We start from the raw sequence: 6,986 nt of genomic DNA, 5'->3' as shown, positions 1-6,986 counted from the left end.
ACTTTAGATAATGCATGGTTTCTGTGCCACAACTCATCACAGGAGAGAACACTGCTCCACTCATGCTACTGTTCCTTAAATTTTGTTTTATGTTTCAGACAGGGAGTTCCATCCCTTCGTCTACAAGGAAATAACATAAAGTGGCGATGGATCGATATAGAAGTTGAAACTATTAGGATCTAAAGGAGTGGTGGTTTTATCCACTACTCTAGCTAGTGCCTAAAAAATATAAAATTTGGGTTTGGTGGTTGTGAATTCCATTGTCGCTGAAGGTAGGTATAGCCTAATTTTGTGTCCACCAGAAACCTATCAATTATTTTTGCTATACTCTCCTTACCCTTCCTTTCATTACACCAATCTTACAAATAGCATGCACTTTCAGAACCTAACCACATTTTTCCAGTGTAAGTGAACACCTAGGATCAATTTCTTCTTTAGCTTTAATGGGCTTCTTCCCCTTACCTTTGTTGGTAGCAATGTTTTTGATGTCGACAAATCAAACTGTAGTCAAAGAGCCCCCAACTCCAATGCTTTTTCAGACTGGTTATGATTTGAAACCCTGCTTCCACTGAAACCCCAATTGTAGAAGATAGTTTTGATTTTGAAATGCTAATAGTATAGACAGTGGATGTCAACAATATCACTGACTGCCAGAACAATCTGCCCATGCATATGCTCTTCCTTGATTATGATATTGAAGATAGGCAAAGGAAATTATACCAATGAGATAGATCTATGCTTCAGAGAATGAAGATCAATGGATACTCCTGGACTTATTATGGAGACTGAAGACACAGCAAAAGTATGACATTCCTTAGAAGTGAAGTCAGATGATCTTTGGTATCATAGAGATTTGTTCCTTTCACTTCTTCATAGGCACCTTACTAGCTAGTGCCAGTGAGAAGTATCAGTGAGTTCTGAGGGAGCAACATATCTTTTCTTACTATGCCAACTATATGCCCTAGACTTGAATATTAACTATGCATCAGTGCCAACATATGTCGCAGAGAAGCAATGTAGATTCATTCAAACTGACTTTGTTATATAGGAACGTGTTAGTTAACCTGTGTGTTAATTTTATACATAATGCAGAGTAACAAAGTCAAGTCTTATACATCGTGAGCCATATGATCTGTGTAGAGCCAAAGCCACATCTATATATATACAGAGGATAGTGAGACACATGTGCAGTGAAGCCTACTATGTCGCAAAGGAACAATGTCTCTATGTCAATGTGATCATTGATGAATGGATGAACAGTGTACAATGTAGTATACAAGAGATGGGAGACTGTAACTGAGAGCAATAACAAGGTCCCTTAAGAACAATAAAGATTTAGAGCGAGAGACTTCTTGTGGCGAGAGTCATGTAAAAAAACCTACAAACTTTGTAACCAGTCATTACATCAGAGGGAACAACACATCAGTACTATCATTACTGAGACAATCCATCTTTTATCTGGAACAAAATCATACATATCTTGATGAGAGAACACATTCATGCAGTCTACAAAATCGATTGAAATGTCTGCTTCTGTTTCAAGAATAGAATCAGTTATACCTGAACAAGGGAACATATCCCACTACCTCCCTGACCCGTGCACTTTCCTTCTCTCCTGCCACCAATAGCTTCAATAACTTCAATCTAACGATGATCTGGTATTGCTGGCCCTTTTTCGTTTCCATCGTGTCCTTTTCTGTTTTTGGTAATCCTCCCAAGTCCCCTCCTTCCACCCTTTTTCCTATTCCAAATCAGGGTTTTCCCAGAGCGAATGTTCTATGGTCAGCATATTGAAGATGGAGGAGATCCATAGGTTCCAGCGCTGGCCCTTTTTCGTTCCCACCGCGTTTTTTCAGGTTATCCTCCCAATTCCCCTCCTTCCGCCTTTTTTCCTGTTCGAAATCGAGGTTTTCTGGAGCGAATCGGAGTTTCCTGCCGCGAATGATCTACGAAGTTTTCTGGAGCGAATCGACGTTTTCGTGTGCGAATGATCTATGATCAGCACATCAAACATGGGAGTGAGATCCATAGGTTCCAGCACTAGCTTTTTTTTCATTCCCGCCGCCTCTTTTTCGGGTTATCCTCCCAATTCCCCTCCTTCCGCTTTCTTTCCTATTCGAAATCGGGGTTTCCTGGAGCGGATCGGGGTTTTCTGGAGTGAACGCTCTGGTCAGGCCATTGAACATGGAAATGAGGGGCGGATCGGGGTTTTCTGGAGCACGATTACCAGCTAATGAAGAAGCAGTTGAGGCCAGTGAAACTACACCATCCAACCCCTATCCTATTGCAGTTGAGTAACCAAATGATCCGCCCACTAATTAAGAAGCGGGAGATTTCACACACCCATAAAGATATGGTATCGATGCACTACTACCGGCATCCGAGCATCCAGGTAAGAGTGGTTAACCCTCTCACGCATCCAAGCCTCCTGCTATAGCCGCCTCAGAAAGAACTCTTTCTAAAGTTCATTTGTTAATAATACGTATAAACAATATATATATATATATATATATATATATATATATATATATATATAGAGATATATATATATATATATATAGATATAGATATATATATATATATATATATATATATATATATATATAGATATATATATATATATATATATATATATATATAGATATATAGATATATATTGTTTTTGTCTATTCTTTTCTTTCTTATTTCATCCTCCCAATTCCGATTCAGTTGTTAATACATATATAAGACATCCTATTAAATATATCATCTAACATATATTAAATATGCTTCACATGTATGACATGGTAGTATAATATGTTCAACATTTAATGTTCGCTAAATATTGAAATCTCCATAGGATTCAAACAAGGCTATGTTCCTAATGTACATTCAAACTAGATAGGCAACTTGATATCCATGTTAAAAACTAGTATATATCCAAAATTCAATAGATATGACCCTAATAATCAGAAGTGTAGATCTGCATGAAAAGTTAAGACTTCAACTCGGGTTCAATCATTATCATAAGAGTGTCACAACAATGGTGGAGAATTTCATAATTGAAAATGCAAATAGCTAACATGAAAAATAGAATGGTTGAAACAATGGAATAAGAAATAAGACTATAACAATTCCATAGATGACTTTAATAAAAATTGTTATCATTGTTGTGTATTGCAGGTGCCAGGAGAGGCCATGGAAACAAATGAATTTATTTCCAATGAAGACACACAACATGATTTAGGGCATCAGGTACTTGAATATTACATTAATTTATGAAATATAATAAAATGAAATTTAGTTCCTGATCCTTGTTTTCCTAAACCTAGTAATTTATATAGTTTATTATTCAAACTTGAAAAAAAATAATGCATGTCGTTGATTCTTTTAGGTGGAAAATGTGTTTTCAACAAATACAAAGTTGAACCCTTTTACTATAAAACAACCAAAATATGTACACAAGGGTGGACACCATACTGTTAAAGCACATCGCATGAGAAAGTGGGTGGAAGAAGATATGACAATTGACTCTACAAATACAATAGAAATTGGTGGCAATGAACAAGAGGTTAGTCATGATGATAATACATGGAATGAATACTTTGATACAAGTGTTATACTTTGTGGGTGCTATAAATAAGTTCAGTTATAAATTAATGGACGATATAAGTACATCATATAGTCTAATCTCTAACCTTGGAAAAAATAATGCATGTTTCAATTATTTTAGGTTGGCAATGGAATCAGAACAAATGAGGAGTTTAATCATTTTGATAGACCAATACAAATACCTGCATATGGACGTGGCCTACGCCGTACAATTAAATCACGAGGTATGTGGTCGCTTGATATTTACAAGGTTTTACATGGTATGAAATGTTCCTCTATATGATACAATGATATATTATATCTCATTCTAAATGTCACTAAAAATTCATACTAACTTAATGACAATATCTAATTAGGTGGGTGACCTCTAAAGAGATCCATGAGTCTGAAGTGCCAAGATGGAAGAAAGAAATCACAGAAATTGTATGTGTATTTGAAAAGGAGCTCCCTACAAGTTTCATGGACCTACAGGTCCATTTACTTATACATCTAGTTGATGACATTGAAATGGCAGGTATCATTTCAACAAGATGGATGTTTTTCTTTGAGAGATACATGAAAACCCTAAAAAGATATGTCCGACAGAAGGCACATCCAGAGGGTTGCATGGCTGAAGGGTATGTACTAAATGAAGCATTTTTCTTCCTATGTGAATTCCTTGGTAAAGATTTTGAAGATGGTGCACAATTTTGGGATCAAGAACGTGCATCTGATATTATAGATGGAGAAAAGCCTCAAACTAATGGTGTTCAAGAAGTAATTGGTATGTAAAATATTCATTATTATAGTTATTTTAGAATCATTTACTATATCATTTTGAGCTTCCCGAATTGAAAGAATAATATTTTAAGTTTTAATTATACATGTTGATTTTTAATAGGTGTTGATGAAAGTGTTGTGCTCAACAAATTTGTCCTCTACCAAATGGAATTCATGAATAAATGGATTGATATGTATGATATAAAAAGGAAAGAAGTGTTAGAAGCAAGGAAACAATTTAAGATATCAAACCCAAGGAATACCCCACTTCCCACTAATATTTCCGGTCAATGGGGAAAAGAATGCACAATAGAATGGGTTTCTAAACAAATTCAAAACCAAATAGATGAGGAAGGAATAGATGCAAACATAATAGAAGATGAGATCAACATGTGCAGAGGATGTGAAAAAAAGGTAAATTTTGAATTATTACAAAATGTTGCTTGAATACATTAATCACATTGTTAACTATTTAACTATGCATAATCATATTTAATTTCACTCAAGTAAATGGCTTGTCACAGGTGAGGAAGTATCCTGCAATGTGGGCATACGGTCATCATTATCGTGTAGAAAGATTAGATGCAAAAAGACGATCCTTCGATTGTGGGGTCATGGTTGATTTCAAGCAATCAAGTCGAGCAAGTTCAAAAGATAAAAATGTTATTGAAGGGAATCTTCAATACGTTGGAAAAATACAAGAAATTATTGAGTTAGATTACCGCTCTTTCAAATGTATTATTTTTAAATGTAAATGGTATGAAGCATTTGACAGGACACGGAGACATGATATCCATAGTGTATTGTTTTCTATAGATTCATCAAAATACCTACCACTGGATAAGGAGCCCTATGTTCTACCAATTCATTGTGAGCAGGTATTTTTTCACTAAAAAAATATAAGAAATATAAGAAATAATGGTTGTATGTAATTTTGTAATTCATTTTTTATTGTGGATATATACCTTCTCATTGATAATAAAATTTGATACCACTGGAGATCTAATATATTTATCTTCTTCACATGCAGGTTTTTTTCTATGAAGATATTTTGGATCCAAAATGGATATTTGTCATTCATTATGATCCAAGATTAAGGCATATATTCGAAGATGCCTCAATCAATACAGAGAAAAGTAATGATGACCAACCAAATATAGTTCAAGAATCGGGGAACATAGAATAAATTGGCATCAATGATGATGTTCAAGATGATGATGTTCAACCAGAGGACTGTGAACTAGATGATGGTGACAACATTCCTTTAGCAGTATGGAGAAGCAGGGCTAGAGGTGTATTTTCACAAAATGATAAATTAGATGAGGCAATTCACCATGACAACCAACAATTTCCAAAGGCAAATGATCTTATAGAAGAAGGCAATATTGATGATATACAATATGAAGATCAAATTAATAGATCTGGTAACACTGATATTTTTGATGACGAAACAACTTTTATTGATACAGAATATGACGAAGGTGAAGATGAGGATGATCACAATATGACTTTAGCAGAATGGTTTAGGAAGAGTAATATTAATTTCTTGCAAGAACATATGAACATTGACAAGGAAGCATTGGAAGACATAGATGCAGATGATAACATAAATGAAGACTTCTAGATAATTTATAGGGTATGTCATTCATGTTTAAATAAGGACAATTATTATGTCCCATTTTGAAATGATTCATTGTTATTTGGTTGTAATAGTCATTTAATTACCATGTTTAGAACTCATAATCTAAATTGGTGTTTTGAATATTCTTATAGGTATACTCATTACTTGATGCAATTAATGTCATTAAAATGTATGTTAGTTAATATGGTTTGTTGGTTGGAAATAACAAGCTCAGTTAGTTAGATAAGAGTTACTATGGTTAGTTTCATCTATTAGTTGAAAATGGTTAGAAATAATATGAAGTTATGACTGAGACAAAATGAAAATAATTTATGTGTATAAATTGTCACATATTGTGAATATAGACAAATATAGCTTAACACACAAATATAACTTGTTAAGTTGAATTTATGGAATTAATTAACACAAATATATTAAACTACACTACAATAAAAATTCGAATTATTAAGGATATTTGGATGGGTAATGAAGGTGATTCAAATTTTCTACTGAGTTTATTCATTTTTGTGATCAATAATAACTTTCCCACATGCAGGTAATATTTTCCCCATATAGGGAATCCCTAATGGCATAGGGTCCCTATCATTGTATTGTTGTCATCGTTATCATCATTTAATCATCATCCTCATTGCCATTGTCATCGTCATCATATTCACCATCGCCACCACTATCATAGGTCATTTTTGATGACGATTATCATCATATCTTCCTTGGTTTCTAATATATATATATATGTATATGATGATGATGAGAAAAAAAAAAATCATTGGTCATAAAAGGTTACCATACTAGACTATCTTTAAAGGTAGATCAAATTATTTGTTTGCACACTTCCAAAACATATGGTTTCTATTCCAAGGTAGATCTTGAACACATTGATGAATGCAACTTTGTCTTGGATGTATCATCCAAGCATTCTGTATATTTACAAGTTCACTTGTCATTTTCATTGTTTTTTAAAATGTTAAATATTTTCACGCATGATATACTGAAT

Source organism: Pinus tabuliformis, chromosome 9 (assembly GCF_031772625.1).
Source record: "Pinus tabuliformis cultivar Carrire ecotype Pingquan chromosome 9, CPIR1, whole genome shotgun sequence".
Lineage (NCBI taxonomy): Eukaryota > Viridiplantae > Streptophyta > Pinopsida > Pinales > Pinaceae > Pinus > Pinus tabuliformis.
Note: the sequence above shows the minus strand (reverse complement) of the source record.